A 17,787-nucleotide genomic window follows, 5' to 3' on the forward strand; every position below is an offset into this window, starting at 1 on the left:
GTCTATTAGCTCTTTTTGACCGTCCTGGGCCCTCTCGGATGTCCCTACTGCCCCGTGCCAGCTCCCGAGCCTCGGCACCGAGAAGGTGGCTCGCGAGCCCACCCGTCCGCGCTTTTGTTTGCTACCAGAGCGCTTGAGGAATCTCTGCGACTCTCGGGGTCCTCTTCCCCCGTCTGTCAACTTTCTGCCTCTCTTTCTGAACTTAGAAGGAGAGTTACTTCCCTTCCCGTGGGTTACACGGGGGTCTACGCTTCATCAATAAACTGAAGTTGAGGCGGGACGGAATTCCACAGGGGCTTCTAGGCAGTCTTTCCCACGAAAATGTCTCACAAGTGACTTGTAGCCTCCAAGCTGCAGCCCTCCAAGCGCCGCCTATTCTGCTCCAGCTCCATGCAGGCTCACCCAACATTAGCTCCACTTTAGCCCAGCCTGGGAGCCCAAGAAGCTAAACCGCACTGAGCTGAGGGCTCCAAGTGAATAAGATTATTGTAGATTTCCAAGGATCCAGAGAGAGCTTGAGGCTTCGAAGGTCCTGGTCTGTGCAATATGGTGGAGTCCCTGTCTCGCCACCCAGGGGTGTTTCATAAATAACCCCACATCGCTGATTCAAGTGTCCTGTGCCTCATCTGGTTCAAATTCAAGCTAATGACCAGCCCAGAACCCAGTCCGCCAAGCTCTTGGGTATCTCTCATCTGGGTTAGGTATTTTTTCAGGCATGTGTTCGATAATCAGCTTTCCTTGACCCTGACACTACGGAGACCCTGGCTTGTTCTGTACCTTGCTCTAACTTTGCCCTTAGCTCTAACACTAATAGAGATGCTGACATGTGACTTCATCTACTGTTAGCAATTTCTCCCTACCCCACCTTGAAACCCCAACTCCATGACCCCAAATCGTTCCAGGCCTTCCCTGTTCCACATCTGGCTTCTCAATCTCTTCAGGGGTTTTCTTCTTTACTTCCCTAAACTCTAAATATAGATGGCCCTGGGACTCATCCTTAGGATTATTTTATTGTGTCTTGTGGCTTTGAATATCAAACAGAGCTTGCCGACACTAACTTGTCTATCTCAAGCCCAGATCTCAGCCCTGAGCATCAAAGTCCACCTATCCCACATCTTCTCACCCAACACCTAACTGTTGGGTAGAATACAGCTTATCTCATGTTGGGCAACCGAGAAAGAAATGGGAGGATTGTTGTGAGTTCAAGGCCAGCCTGGACTGATAATGAGACCCCACCTTTAAAAATAAATAAGTGGGGCATCTTCCCATGCCAGTCCAAGGCAGTGCAGATCTTTGTTCACCAACCCGAAAATTCAGGGTGGTCCTTTTGCCTCTTGTCCTCTGCTATCCCAGAAGGTCAGCTCTGCCTTTGGAAGATTCGAAATCTTCTCACTTTCCATCACCCTGCGAAGGCTTGACTGTCCAGCCTCTGAATTATTGATAGAGAACTAACCTAGGGGTCTACCTCCTCCCTGTTTCCTCACTGACCATTCTCAAGAAAGTAGTCCTAGTGAGTCTTGTAAGCCTAAGCCATGGTTTTCCTCTGCTCAAAACCTCCTCCAATGCCACTCATCCTCTCTGGCTCCCAGAGCCCTTCTGGCTTGCACTCTTACCAAGAGCTGGGCAGGGTCATAGTTTCCTCCTCTTACTTTTGTTTTCTCATTTTGAGACTCGCATGGCCCAGGGTGGCCTCCAACTTGCTATCTAGCCAGCTTGACCTATATTTCTGACCTTCCTGCCTCCACCTCTCAAATGCTAATCTCGTAGGCATGTAGTTTATGATGAGCTGAGGATCAAATCCAAGGCTTTGTATATTCTGGGCAAGCAGTCCATAGCTATACATTCTCCTACTAAGCTTGTACCCTATCACAATCCCAAGAACTCTTTTAGAAGACACAAGACTTGGTCGTTCATAGCAGTGGACAGAGCAGCAATGATTCTATGTACCCGTAAACTGAATTCCAAGCCACACAGGGTTGCAACAGGAGTTAGGTGATACTGGGTGACTCCTATGGGCAGAACTCTGGGCATAATCATGTCCTTTAGAAAAGAGTCTTGGGTATAGAAGAAGAAGTCTGGGCTTCAGGGCCCACCCTCTTCTCTGGAGCTCAAGCCCCTGTAGCAAAACTTCACAGACCACATGACTCCAACAGAAGATGTCCAAGATCGAGGTGTCAGCAAGGTTGACTTCTGTGGGACCCTCCTCAACTTGAAGATGAAAGTCTTCTCCTTGTGTCCTTACCCAAAGTCCTTTGTGTCTGCATTCTGATCTCTTCATTGAGTAACATCAGTCCTGTTAAACTGGGGCCAGCCATACTGGCCCGATCTTTACTGAACTGTCTCTTTAAATTTAGAGTCGATCTCTCAATATTCTGAGATCATGAAGAATAGAGCTTCCACAGAGCATCTGAGGGGACACAATTCAGCCATAAGAACCTCTCTCACTGGGCCACCTCTGTTTTCACCCCACCCTAGCCTCTCCAGGCAAATGACCTCCTTGCTGTCCTCTGAGGACACCAGTCATCAGTCAGGAGCATCTCCCCTCAAAAACTTCCCCAGCCACATCACTTCCTATATGGATTCACTCTAAAACCACCCTCTCAGGTGACCTTCCCTGACACCTTCTAGAAAGTGGTTCTGGCGTCTCACCTCCTTGCAGGTAAAAATAACACTACTTTCTAAGGATGTCACACTGAGGACCCTGGAGCTGTCTTCTACATTCTAGGAGGGCCACAGCCCTGTCAATATGCTTTGGAACTGTGGGATCATTAACTTCTGCTATTTAACATCAAATTTGCACTAAGGTTTCACAGTGGTAAAAGGCACCAGTACGCCTGCTTCATTTTGTTCTTACCACTTATCTAACTCACCACTCTTTGCTTAATTCGAGGGCTTATGGGTCCATCTTTTTTATTCTCCATCCCATCCTCAGCCCCTGGAACAGTGCCTGATAGAAAACAGGTGTCCAAGAAATGGCTTGCCCATTAAACTTCAATCGCCGTAAAGACTGGGAACACATGTCTCGGGCATTTGCAGCACCTAATGTAGAGGGCTGCCATAATGGCCCACTCGTCATGGCCAGCACATAGTAAGAGCTAAAGATTGGTCCAGTTAAAATGGAAGTCCTCTTATCAATACTACCCTAGGAGTGGTAATGGGCTGTTACTACTGATTCCTCTCCTGTAAATACAGCCAAACAGCTGTGATTGTTCTTTATCTGATGGCCCTTCTAGACATTTAATGGTGTGAGTACAAGTCCCATGGAGAATAAGCTGACTCTCAAAGCAGTCACCAGAAGTCTCCAAAGCTGGGACTTAAAGGGCTGGAGAGATGGCTCAGCGAGTAAATCAGACAGTGGTGGCACACACCTTAATCCCAACACTCAGGAGGCAGAGGCAGGTGGACCTCTGTGAGTTCAAGGCCAGCTTGGGCTACAGAGTGAGTTCCACCCAAGTTCAGTTCCCAGCATCCATGTCAGGCAGCTTACAACCACCTGTAACTCCAGCTCTGGGCCCCCTGATGCCATTTTCTGACCTCTGTGGGCCCCTATATCCACAAACACACAAATTTAAAATAATAAAAATAAACCTGGAATTTAAAAATAAAGGCAGAGAAGGAGTTGTTTGGGGTTACAGTTCAAAGGCACTATCCATCATAGCACGGAAGGCATACAAGCAGAAGTATGACCCAGCTGGTCGCGTTGAGTCCACAGGAAGAAGGGGACTAGTATCCAAGCTGGATGTCTTCTCTTTATTCAATCTGGAACCCATGCCCATGGAATGGTGCTACCTACGTGTAGGGTGGGTGTTATTGGTTGTTTTACTCTTTAGGCTTTACCCACCACCCAGCTCCCAAATAAATCACACACAGAGGCTTATTCTTGCGTATTTATGCCCGGCCTTAGCTTGACTTGTTTCCGGCCAGCTTTTCTTATCTTAAATCAGCCCATCTACCTTTTGCCTCTGGATTCCTTTCACTCTTGCTCCGTGGCTGGCTGTGTAGCTGGGTGGTGGCACCTAATGTCCTCCTCTCCTCCTCTTGCCCCTTCTCTCGCCCAGATTTCCCCTCCTATTTATACTCATTGCCTGCCAGCCCCGCCTATCCTTTCTCCTGCCTCGCTATTGGCCATTTAGCTCTTTATTAGACCATCAGGCGTTTTTTAGACAGACAAAGAATCACAGCTTCACGGAGTTAAACAAATGCAGCATAAACAAAAGCAACACACTTTAAAATAATATTCTACAACAGGTGGGTCTCCCCCTCAACCCAACCTAGGAACTCCCTCATAAACATAACAAGAGGTTTGTCTCCTGAGTGATTCTAGGTCCTATGAAGTTGACAAACCTATGTCATCAAAGTTCCAACAGGTGAAATGTGGCCTCTATCAGGATGACTTCACAGCCACACTTTAAACATCAAAATGTTCCCTTGAATACAGCTCCACAGCCCTTCCTCCTGCTCTCTCTGTGAAGAGCATCTGAGAACGGCAAGCAGCCTCTTGCGGCTGGGGACTTTGCAGGGCTATATCTGCTTCCCTGCACTTGACCTGGTTTTGTTCAACTCCTTTCCACGCTTGGCTGAAGATTGCTGAGACTCCTATGTGAATGTGTGTAGCAATCACATGAGCCAGGCATAGGTCTTGATGCCCAGTAATGGGAAGCCGTGTACGAATGTTCCTGGAGGCCCTGGGGGAGAGGTCACAAGAAGAGAGGCTGGAGGAAGGAGAGTCCAGAAAGCAAATGATTTCTTCTCAGAATTTTACCCTTGTCTAATGAAGCGACACCATAGGGGAAGCAGAGCATGCTATATGCCTACAAGTACAGCAGCTGACCAGAGGCTGTGTATTGGTACCAGATGCCACATAACCAACACCCACAATCTGAGCAACACTACATGGAACATTTGATTTGCTCAGACTTCCTTCTGCATCCACTGAGGTAGTTGGTCTAGGCTTTGTCCCATGAAGCTTTCCTCAGAGCCACGGATCTCTGGAGTCTTTATTTTCCTAACTGGGAAAGGCAGACCACAGCATGCAGTTATGACAGTAGAAAGAGTGGCGGTCAGCCTCCTGAAGTCTCCACTGACCACTGACCGAGGCAGGATTTGAATCCATCCATCTTACTCCGTACTTTGATGGGAGGTCCCAGAGAGCTGCAGCCATGTTTTCTCTACCTGTAGCGCCTCCATCCACAGTGCACACACAGGGAAAGCTTTACTGTGAGATACGTGAGCTTGGAAACATTGCTGTTCAGAGCCTGGTAGTCTCTTCCTCTACCTGTCTCTACCACCTTCCACTCTCTCTTACTCTCTCTCCAACTTGCCCTAGGCCACCATGATATTAAGAGGCCATACTACCCAGAAATAGCATGTGTGAAGACAGGCTTCTCTAAACGGCTCTGAGTACTGAGCTCCAACTCTTTCAGTTTGTACCCACATGCTGTCCTATAAAATCCTGTCTCTGCCTCCTGGGAAATCCTGATCCGTAGGAACTCTGAGATAATAAGTGCTGATCAGAGGGGCTAGCATTGCTTTAGAACACTCTAGATACTGCAATAATCTGATCTCATTTTTTTTTATTGTTGTTGTTGAGATAGATCTCCAAAGCTAGCCCAGGCTAATTTCAAATTCTGGCTCCTTTTGTCTCCACCCACCAAGTGCTGTGATTATGCGTATGCACCATTATACCCAGGTAGTCTGCTCTAAACTTAGACACACTCACAGGGTACCTGGAATGATGTCAAATGCAGAATTGTGGTATGTGTGTGACTGTACTCACAAATGTGTGTCCTCTTTACTTGTCCCATTTATTAAGTTGTGCATGTCGTAAAGGTCCCTGGGATGTCTTCCCCCTTGACTTCTGCCTGTCCTCTCCAGGCAGTCCTTGTTTGGGGGTCATGGCTCACCCGGAACCTTCTTGCCATATTTCTCTTGCTTTCACAGACTCAGCGACATAAACACAAGGGCATGTCTATAGGTCAGAAGTATGACACAAGCTCTCAAATCAACATGTCTACAGTCTGTAGGCCCTTTTGAAGGTCCAGTGGGATCTCAGCTTTTAGAGGCCGGGGAGTACCTTGGCTGTGGCCTTCCTCCATCATGTTTGCAAACCAGCAAGGTGAAAAAAGCCTTCCTTCCACAGTCACCCTGACCCCCTCCTTCTCTTCCATCTCCCACTTCTTCAGGATCCTTAGGGATGGAGGGAGCCCAGGAAGATAATTCAGGCTCATTGAATTAGCACGTTTTTAAAAAAAAATAATTTATTTGTTTGTATCTCACATTCATTGATGTTTTGTCCAAATGTATATCTGTGTGAGGGTGTCAGATTCCATGGAACAGGAGTTACAGACAGTTGTGAGTGGTCATGTGGGTGCTGGGAATTGAACCTGGGTCCTCTGGAAGAGCAATCAGTGCTCGTAACCACTGGGAAGATGGCTCAGTGGCACTTTTAATTCCGCCTGCCTCTTGGACTCTCCTTTGCCACATAAGATAACACAAGATCAAACTCCAGAGGTGCTGGGCTAGGACATCTGTGGAAAAAGGGCCCACTATTCTGTCCATGACAGATTAGTAAACTCGCCACTGTCTGTCTATTACAGATTTTGGATTTAAATCATAGCTGGAGTTGCACTCAAACCCACAAAAGCACACAATCAGAAAGATATTCTAAAGAAACACTGGGCTGCCAGATTAGTCATAGAGCCAGCTATAATAACCTCCATGGGGTCTCTTGAGCTTTGTGTCACCCGATGGGTCAGCCACCACTAACTGATTCAGAATCTCACTCCAGGATCCTGTGCCGCATCTGAAACTGACAGGAACAGAAGCACAGGTAGGCATGATCAGCGTTTGATGGTTCTGCGTCACTATTATTTTATTTATTGTTATTGTATCTGTGCATGGGGTGGGGTGAGGGACACATGTGAGCCGTAATACGAACATGCCACAGCCAGAGCTTAAAGGTTCTGCAGAGGACAGCTTCGTGTGGTTTGTTCTCACTACTCCCACTTCCACCTTTATGTGGGTTCCAGGTATTGAACTTGGGCCCGCAGGCTTGCACGGCAAACACCTTGCCTGCAGAGCCATTTCACCAGGACTGTCTTTATTTTATGTTTAGATTTTTGAGACAAGGTCTCATGTGTCCATGGCTGGACTTGAGGTCACTGAGTAGCAGAGGTTGACCTTGAACTTCTGATCCGCCTGCCCCAAACTCCAAGTGCTATGATTATAGGCATCCCAACTCCTAACACTTATGTCTTACCTTTTTTGCACTGATATTTTTAGGTCAGTGCTTATTTTTAAGGACACGAAAACTGCCTTCCTGCTATGTAAACAATAGGTGCCAATGCTGTTTAGTGCTAGGATATTTTTTCAAAGACTTTCATGTGAATTGACTATCCATAAGATTAATTATAATGGGATACTTTATTTTTAAACATCCCTAGTTAGAAAATCCTGGGGTGGAAATTCTCCAAAATCCAAAATTCTGTAACCTCAAATATTATGTAAAATGACCTTCAAGCCATATAGGTTATTGTGAAACACTGTCTTCCAGGTTCCACTGTGATTACCCACAAGAGACCTTTACACGATCCTGTTGTCATTCCATCATAGAAGGAAGGGGTGGGAAGGGAGGGTCATTAGACCCTCACCTCCAACTCCAGTGCCTCTCTCCATGCTGCACCTTGACCCAGCTGCATGTAGTCCTCCTGCAGTGGTCTTGGGAGGCACTGGAGTATACAGAGGGTCACTGAAGGGGGCATCACCCATGCAGCTTCCTGGAGGTCATCACCCGTGCTGAGATGAGATGGGACTTTCAGTGATGTAGCTGTTTGGGGTTGCTCGCACTCCTGTAAGTAAGCGCTGTCCCAGTGCTCCTTTTAAATAAGCCCCATAAACTCACCAATTCACCAAGCTGGACTTGGATGGACTCACTCCTGTCAATCATCGATGCCCTGTATGGGGTCAAAGGACATTTCTTCATGTCCTCAAGAAAAGGTAATGCAAGAGAAAGGCACGTGCAGTGCGGATGTGCTTTCTGCCTGTCTGTGGGTCCATCCCTCAGCTGTCTCATTCCACAAGGACACAACTGCTCTAACTTCAGGAAAACCATAAACACATCTGGGGCCACAAGTGCTTTGGCTGGAAGATGTTTAATCTACACTGCGTTATCAAGATTTCAATTCTCATTGCAGCTCCCTACGATCCCCAGTTGAAATTCAAGGCTTATTCTCCGAAATGGCACTAAAATAAAGGTGGGTTTCCGAAGGACCCTTAGCTTTGGAGTGACAAATGGCAGTCAGGAGAGGAGGGTGTCAAGTGACAACAGAACTGGATTTTGTTTGCTTTGGAAATCCCTCACTCCTGGCCACATGTGCGTGGCCATCTTATAGCTGACCTTCATCCTCAGGACCTCACTCCTACCTCTTCTCTCTTTTTCCCTGAGGGCAGACACTCCTTCCTGGCCCTCCAGGGTTATCAAGAAGGAATTCAACCAAGCCTTGGCATGTTGTGATGAAGAATGGAGGGGTAGCTCCATAGCTTTCCTAGATTAGAGAATGCCATCCTGAGATAACCAGATGAGTCATGATTCTTTGCTAGGCTGGAGAATCATCTGTATCAGTTGGGGGAGGGAACCAAATGAGATAGGTCAAGGTAGAATGGGGACAGGGTGGTCAAGGGGTAGGGACAGCAAGTCCTCTCTGGAAGCTTGGCATTGAGTGAAAACAGGGAAGCTCAAAGGCATCCTGCTTCTCAGGAGACAAACATATACACTAAGCCCCCACTGCCTTCTACCAGATTCTAAATATCTCTATTGTGGAGTCTCCAAGTTTTTGTGAGATGTGACCACAAACAGTGACATAAAGAAATGTGTACTGATGATCTTAGTGGTCTGAGGATGTCAGAAGTGGCCCCCCTGGGCTGAAATCTAGGTGTCAACAACACTGCCCTTCTCTCCAGAGGCTCTAGGGAGCAACGGCTAGCTCTGCTACCAGCTTTAAGAAGCACCTACATTCCTTGGCACTTGGTCTGCCCATTGTCTTCAGAGCATCATAGCATCTTCGTGCGTCTTCCTGTATCCCTTACTCCCTGAAAAGAACCCTGGTGAGTTACAGGGAAGGCTCTCAGGAGCCCCCAGATAATCTCCCCATCACAAAATCTTTAACTTGGGTGGGAGGGTGTAGCTCAGTTGGTAAAGCACTTGCCTAGAATACACGAAGCCATAGGTTTGTTCACCAACACTACATAAAACAGATGTGTGGTGCACACCTATACTTAATACTCAGAAAGTGGAAGCAGGAAGATCGGGAGTTCAAGATCATCCTTAGCCATATAGTGAGTTCAAGGCCAGCCTGAGCTATTTGAGAACCTGTCTCAAAAAAGAAAGAAAGAAAATTGCAAGATTTATTTTTGTTTTTAAAATTTTTGTGTGTGCTCGTGCATGCATATGCACACATGATGTGTGTGTGTACATGTGTGTATGTGTGCCCAAGAGCTCCCAGGGATTCTTCTGTCTCCATCTCCCACCTTGCTGCTATAAGACTTGCACCACGACACCTGGTTTCATAAATTCTGAGGATCTGAATTCAGGACCTCAACTCTTGCATGACAAGTGCTTTATCTACCAAGTCATCTCCCCAGCCCACCCTCTTAACAGTTGCGTCTGTTCGATCCTGTTAATGGCTTTCCCATTGTCACACAACCATCCCCAGACCTTCCACCTGACAGCACCAAAACTCCACATGCATCAAACTCATCCTGTGACTCCTCGGCTCCTGACCTCCGCCATTCTGCTTTCTGTCACCTCAGGCAAATGTAAGCAGAGACACAGCACTGGACTTTCTGTGACAGTATTTCTTTCATTTAGCGCCATGTCCCCTGGGGCTCCTTTGTGTTGCAGCATGGGGCAGAACACATTTGGAAGGCTGACTGATACTGTTACACAGATACAATGCTGAAATAATTCATTCATTTGTCCCAGGAAAATGCACTGCCTCGGTCTTTTGGCTCTAGTGATACTGTTGCAATGAACACAGGTATACAAACATCTCTTTCAGGTCCTGCTCTCAGTCCTTTGGAGTGTACATGTACTGAATTTGCTTTGTTGAGTAAGTCTATAGGGTCAGGGTCACAGCTCCAAAGACTCATACCCTAAGGAAGTTGGCTAGAGAAAATCACGGTGAGGATGCTATGAGAAAGACCATAGCATCCGTTTATTTACTTGTTTTTCTTGCTGCTGTATAGAACAGTCTGGCCTCAGAAATCACAGAGATCTCCCTCCGCCTCTCCCTCCAGAGTCCCAAAGGTGTACAACACCTTACACAGCCTCTCAGCATCTTTAAAAACAACAGAGAGAACACTGAGACCACGTGGGTTCAGTGATTCATCACTTTCCCAAAGTTCCTGGGGAGTGGACCAGAAGCAGGCCTGAGCCTGGGAAGCTACCAACCATTGAGCCTGCATGGATGGAAACTAAAGGCTTGTGGTTCTGGATGACAGCAAGCAGAGGTGGGCCTGTGATTAAGAAGAGGGCGGGACCACAGAGAGATTACAGTGCAGAGTGTCAGTGCTCTTTCTCTGGTTGGATAAGAACACAGCCAGCCAAGATCAGTTTTCCCACAGTGTTTTCCTGAGTCAGCTGCTGCTGCTACTGTGTGTGTGCGTGTGTGTGTTTCCCCCCCTTTCCAAGTGCTAGGCAAAGACACCTTATTCTTCAAGCCAGCTCCTCAGTCCTCCTTCTGGGCGTGTCATAAAGACACTGGTCTCTTTTGCCTTCAGCTTCCTGGGATGGTGGGCCCCACTTCTGATCCACACCTTCACACTGGTCATGGGTTTTTAGCAGTGTTTACGGTGGATGTTTATAGCCACGCACACTAACGGAGTTGTGGAAAATTTTTTCTCTGTACATCAAGTGCGAAATACATGATAGTTTTCAGCTCCTCAATTCTTCTCCCATAAAATGGAAGATTAATTTGCTTGCACACATTCTGAGAGCTGATTAAAAAACTGGTTTTATACACGTAGCTTTGGCTGATGAGCAAATTAGACATTGAGAAATCAGATGCAAATGAGCGGTTTACAGACACTTTTGAAATTGTATAATCGCCTCCCAGATTGTGTGAAAACCAAAGAAACTGGTTTAGAATGGGCCCGTGGAAGTGGCTAACAGAGGGTTTTTAAATGGTTATCATTTTTTTTTGCATTTGTCATATATATAATATTTGTGTGTGTGGGGGAGGTCAAAAGGCAGCTTTGGAGGGTTAGTTCTTTTCTTCTATCCTATGGATTCTGGGGACCAAACTCGGGTCTTCAGACTTGGCAGCACACAGCTTCTCCCACTGAACCATCTTATTGACCCTTGTCACAGTTTTTTAACATGTCTTTGGGATTTGGGGATTTGGGAGGAGGATCATTTTGAGATCACCTGCCACAATATCTTAGGGGCTCTTGTGAAGTTTGGGAGCTAATGCAGCTGGTGAATAGTTCTTTCAAAGGGTCGTCTGAACAGAGAGTCTGCAAAATGACAACCAAAAAGTCTTCAGTTTTTCACTGGAAAATATAAAGTTTAAATAGGAATCCAGGGCTGGAGAAATGGCTCAGTGGTTAAGAGCACTGACTGCTCTTCCAGAGGTCCTGAGTTCAATTCCCAGCAACCACATGGTGGCTCACAGCCATCTATAATGAGACCCAGCGCCCCCTTCTGGCATTCAGGCACACATGGAGGGAATGTTGTACACATAATAAATAAATAAATCTTAAAAACAAACAAACAAACAAATAAATAAATAAATAAATAAATAAATAAATAAATAGGAATCCAGTACGAATGTTCATGGGATGGCCACTGCATGCTATGCTAGCGGTCAGTCACCATCTGTGGCTTCCAGGGAGGCTGCAGCCATCCACAGTGCTCCATGTCTCAAAGACAGGGAGAGAGTGACTTGCTCCAGGCCACAGCCAGACAAGAATAACACAGAATTTACAACCCAGGTTTCAGGTGTGAGTTCATGTGCCCTTTCCCCTAAACACAGGATCGCTCCTGAATTTATAAACGAAAGGGGCTTCTTCATCTGTGTGATGGCAATACTGTTCAGAAGATGCATTGGATGGATGGGGCTGGCTTTTTTCAGCACTAGGTGGTGAGGATTTGCATTGCTTTAGCCCTCGCCTTCTCCCAAGGCAATGTTTTCCGCACTGAGTTTTATGATCCATCCAGCTCAACCTTCTAGCTAATGGCAGAATCCCTTCTGCTGGGGCTTAGTGGGCATGACAGAGGACCTGCCAGCACATGCCCACAGGGATTCTCAGCATAGTATCCAAGGGGGATTGGCTCCAGACTCCCAAGGCTACCAAGACTCACTATTGTTCACAGCACTTAAAACAACGGGGTGTTTGCGTGGGATTTGTTTATATTCTGCCATATACTGCCAATCATCTCTGGGTGACATATGATACCTAACACAATGGGAATGCTTTATAAACAGCTATTACAGGCCTCAGCAGACTAGAGACCCATCTGGGCTGCATAAGACCCTGTCTCAGAACAATAGCTGTCTCTCTCCCGTTTAGGGAACAAAGACAAGAAAGAAGTTTGCAGCATTTCACATACAATCACAGGCTAACTACACAGTCCACAGAGACTCCTGGAGAGGGAAGCTACTCCTGGTCCTGTCTACACCTCAGATTAACCATAGAGCTTGCTCAGTATGTGGAAAATTCAGGTTTTGTTCTCTCTCTCTCTCTCTCTCTCTCTCTCTCTCTCTCTCTCTCTGTGTGTGTGTGTGTGTGTGTGTGTACGTTAAACTCATGGCACAGAATGCTGACTCTGGTGTTCTGTGGCCCTGTCATCTCTGGGTGTCACCCACTTGGGACAGTTCTCTAAAGACATAGAGTCAGGACTGATGCGGGCAGGGAGATTAGTGGGGAAGGGCTCTCTTTTCTCTTTCACTCGGTTTTCTCTCTCCCTCCCTCCCCCCAGCTCTACCCTTCTTATCCTCCACTGGCTCTCTGCACCCTGCAGCCTCCTGTCCAGGCCACACCCTTTCTTTCTGTTCTCTGTCCAGCAATGCCCAGAGCCCAGCTAACAGGAACCTTTCATTTCTCTTCTAGAGGAAACAATCCTCCCAGTTGGCCTATCCTCTGTCCATCTCAGGGCTACAGGAAGAAGAGAGTCTTATAACTGCAGGGGAGTACTGGATAAGTGCAAGAAATAAGCATATGCCCATGTGGGTCACCCTAGTCCCACCCCAACTTCCCATCACCTGGTTACAGTACATCCTCTCGTGGGCCTCCATTTCCTCTCCTGAAACATGTCATCAGGACCACAGGCCCTGTAAGCCGTGCTGCTTGGACTTGTACAAGTCACTGGAGCCTTGTATAAAGTACATGTTCTGACCACATAGGTCTGGATGAGGGCCTGAGATCCTACCCTGTGCAATGCCAAGAGAAGCTATCTGGGCGTCTGCTGCTCTCATGCTGAGCAGGGAGCAAGAGTGACCCTGTGTACTGGGAACTCCATCAGACAGCTTACACACGCACACACACACACACACACACACGCACAGCTGTCCCTGGGAACGGCCTTGCTTGTCCTAATGTACACTATTAGATTTCTGTGTAGGGCTATTATAAAATGCCTGTGGCAGCAGGCAGGAGGCCCTCTTTCCCAAACACTGAACAAAAAATAAAATAACACCCCCAAATCAAAAACAAACAAATAAAAGTCCCACAACATTAAAAAATGCCCGGACAGATGGCTCAGTGGTTAAGAGCACTTGCTGATCTTGCAGAAGACCTGGATTCTGTTCCCAGTCCCTACATGGCTGCTCTCAACTCTAGTTGCAAGGGATTTGATGCCCTCTTCTGGTCTCTATGGGCACCAAGAATGCACGTAGGGCACAGGTATATATGCAGGCAAAACCCCAAACACACACACACATACACACACACACAATTAAAAAATAACTTCAAGGTATGCTTCTCTATTCAAGGAAGCCAACTGTATATCTTTATATATTTATATTAAAGAGGCATTTCTTCAGTTTTATTGTTACTGTTTTATTTTATTTTGTTTTGTGGTGGTTGGACATGAGCTGACCCCCATCTCCCTGCCTTGGCATCCAAGTGCTGGCATTAATTGTATGTGCTTCCACACCCAGGACAAGTCCCTAGGAGTTTCTTAGAAATTAGTTAATACCTGTTTCTTTCTCTTAAAAATCACTTTCCTGGGTTCCAAAGGTCTTGACTATGCCGCCTCTGTATACTGCTTGCCTCATTTTTAGAGACAGGACATCACTCTCAGGTTTATAAGGTCAGATGTTCCCAGAGGGGACAAAGTGTGTGATACCCCCAGATGGATGAAGAAGCAAGAGGAACAGTTGGAGGACCAATGGTGGACCATGGCTCTCTCTAAGAAACTACTGAGTCTAACCACAGACAGCAGTGCTTGTGCTAGCCTGTGCTAGCCTGTGCTAGCCCTGTGATTCGGATTCTGATTCAGACACATTAGCTGCCTTCTTGAGAGGACTTTGATCTTGTTCAGGTCTTGGTTTCCCCATCTGCAAAACTGCAAAACAAAACTTCTACAATTCTAATTCTGTACAATATTATGGTATTTCTGGGAACGGACCCCTCTCACAATCTCGTCAGAACATTAGAAACTTAATTTCCAACACATACAAATGGTCTTTTACACTTGTTCTCATACTCCAAGAATGGCTGATGGGGTCTGGGGGCACTTTCCAATGCAGTCTTATTTTCTTTTCCACAGTAATGGCGTGTCTAGGCATTCCTGGGGTTAGCATGAACATGGAGCCCTAGGCTCACCTGGGTTAGCATGAACGTGGAGCCCTAGGCTCACCTGGGTTAGCATGAACATGGTGTCCTAGGCTCACCTGGGGTTAGCATGAACATGGTGTCCTAGGCTCACCTGGGTTAGCATGAACGTGGAGCCCTAGGCTCACCTGGGTTAGCATGAACGTGGTGTCCTAGGCTCACCTGGGTTAGCATGAACATGGTGTCCTAGGCTCACCTGGGGTTAGCATGAACGTGGAGCCCTAGGCTCACCTGGGTTAGCATGAACGTGGAGCCCTAGGCTCACCTGGGTTAGCATGAACATGGTGTCCTAGGCTCACCTGGGTTAGCATGAACATGGTGTCCTAGGCTCACCTGGGTTAGCATGAACATGGCGTCCTAGGCTCACCTGGGTTAGCATGAACCTGGAATCATATAGTACAAATAATAAAAACCCGGAGACAGATATTAGACTTAGACCTGAAGATCAGAAAAGCAAAGCAGCCAAGCACTAGAGAGACCTTTTACCTCTACCAAATCTTCAGACTGAAGGGGTGAGATTCTGTCTCCACCAATCCTCAGACTCCACACTCCACTGAGTTCCTGTTTCTTCCCCTTTATATTCCTGTCTGCCCAGCCATATCACTCCTGTCTCCACTTCCCTAGTGCTGGGATTAAAGCCATGTGATCCCAACTGCTGGGATCACCTCTGTGTGAGCTCTGTTTCTCTTTTAGACAGATTCCATCTTGTGTAGCCCAGGGTGGCCTTGAACTCACAGAGCTCCATCTGCTTTAATCCCCAAATCCTGGGATTAAAGGTGTGTGCCGCCACTTCCTGGTGTATATGACTGACTAGTATGACTACTTTGCCCTCTGATCTTCAGGCAAGTTTTATTTATTAAAACATAACCTACCACTATGGAGTCATGAACTAATAAACTGGTAGCCATTGCACAAAGGTTCTATGTGATACAGTGCCCTGGAAACTTGGGACACCAACGTAAAAGCAATGCAGTCACTTCCTTCTCAGAGCCGTCGGGGTGGGCAGAGTGCAAGGTAACACCTCCTCATCATTAACTAACTAACTTTGAGGACTTGAGGTAAGCCATATTTTACCTTGGCTGAGGTGTTGGCAGTCGAAGGATCAGGGCTGCAGTTTCCTCTTCCTGTCTCCTTAGCTCATGTGTTTATTACCCTGCAGCACCTGAACTTTCCTTTAACCTTTCTAAGCTGACTCCAGAAGCTGCCTTTGAGGACCACAGGTTGGCGAAGCCTTGGTTGGGCTGATGTGTTTGTTTGGGAGAAAAAGTGAATACTGATGAAGAATAGAGCCGAAAGCCTGGGGTGATGAAACACGGATCTTTAGTCTCTGAGTGAAGAGACAGAGAGATGAGTAGTGGGCAGGCAGATCTAAAACTAGCAAGAAAAGCCATGTGACTAATTGGAAAGTTTCATTAAATTTTACTGCATGGCACCCTTCCCTCTCCATATAAAACCAGCAAAGTCCACATTACACACACTTACGTTGGACCTGAGTGTGGCTATTTTGGGAGGAAGGGGTGCTGAGTGGGTGGGGGAGCAGTTGACATCACTTAGAGATTCTAACTCCTGCAGCTACGGGGGTAAAGACTGGGTCCAAGCCAGGGGTCCTGCCTCACCATGCTTGCTAGAGCCGCCTCTATGTGAATTCTTAGGAGCCTGTACTGGAGTATTGTTCCACCCTGGGTTGTCCAGGGCTACAGAGAACAGCATGTGGGTGAGGCCCAGAGACAAGCACACTGTATTTTAACCTGAAGTAAAGGCCTCTTGATGAAAATGGGCAGGTGGTTGGCTGTGATGGAGGGGCAGGATATTCAGGGGGAGAATGGAAACAATGTTGCAAAGTCAGCCACCTTTTTGGATCTGGCTCCTCTGAACTCTGCCTCCGCGACTGGGTCACCTGTCTTCTGGGTACTAGAGACGTCAGTAGGCCAGGCACACTGCCAGGAGACAGAATCTCTAAAGCAAACACCCCTGTCTTTGTTATTCTGGATCCTAACGGTGGTTCAGATCCACCTATGATCCAAATAAATAGATCAGAGAGGGCAGGAACCTGAGTGACAGATAATTAATTGCCTCATTGCCCGTAGACCTCAGTTGAGCTCACTGCGATGCTCAGACTACAGAAAGACAGGGTCGAATCAGTCACCTGGTTTTAACGGGTCTCCAGCATCGTCTTAAACTTTCCCCGTATCTATGACGATGCAGAGTTTTGGTCCCTCTGCCTGCATCACACAGTCTTCTCTGCAGAGCAGGGGCTGGTGTGAATCCTTGGACAGATCTGGGCTCAGATGGCCCTGGAGCTTCATTAGTGACCAGTCAATAACGGTTGCCTGGATTTTGACCCTCTCCAGATTTATACAAGGGAAGCCCCGACTAACCCTTGATGTGACTGTATTTGAATGTGGGGCTTTGGGGGGGGTCACTTAAATGACGTCATTAGAGGAAGGTACCTGAGATGAAGTGGGCTCCTACATGACCTTATGAATAATCTCATTCTTTCTGTGGATACATACACCAGGAAGAAGTCGTGTGAAGACAGCAAGAAGGTGGTGGCCCATAAGCCAAAGAGAGTCCTTAACAGAACACAACCGTGTTAGCACCTTCACTTGAGACTTCCAGGGACTGGAAAGGTAGCTCAGTGTGTAAAATGCTTCAGTTTTGTCCCCAGAACCTGAGTTTGATTCCCCAGAACCCACACAAAAAAATCTGGGCAAAAGGTTTAATCTCAGCACTCCAGAAGCATAGGCTATACACACATGCGCACGCGCACATGCGCGCGCGCGCGCACACACACACACACACACACACACGGGCATAATGGTACACGTTTGCAATCCCAGTGTGCACGGGGGTAGAGATAGGTGTCTCCCCAGGGGGTTACTGACCAATCAGTTTATCCTAATTTGCAAGGCCCAGAACACTGAGAGGACCTTGTTGTAAAAAAACAAAACAAAA

This window comes from Chionomys nivalis, chromosome 2, assembly GCF_950005125.1.
Source record: "Chionomys nivalis chromosome 2, mChiNiv1.1, whole genome shotgun sequence".
Taxonomy (NCBI): domain Eukaryota; kingdom Metazoa; phylum Chordata; class Mammalia; order Rodentia; family Cricetidae; genus Chionomys; species Chionomys nivalis.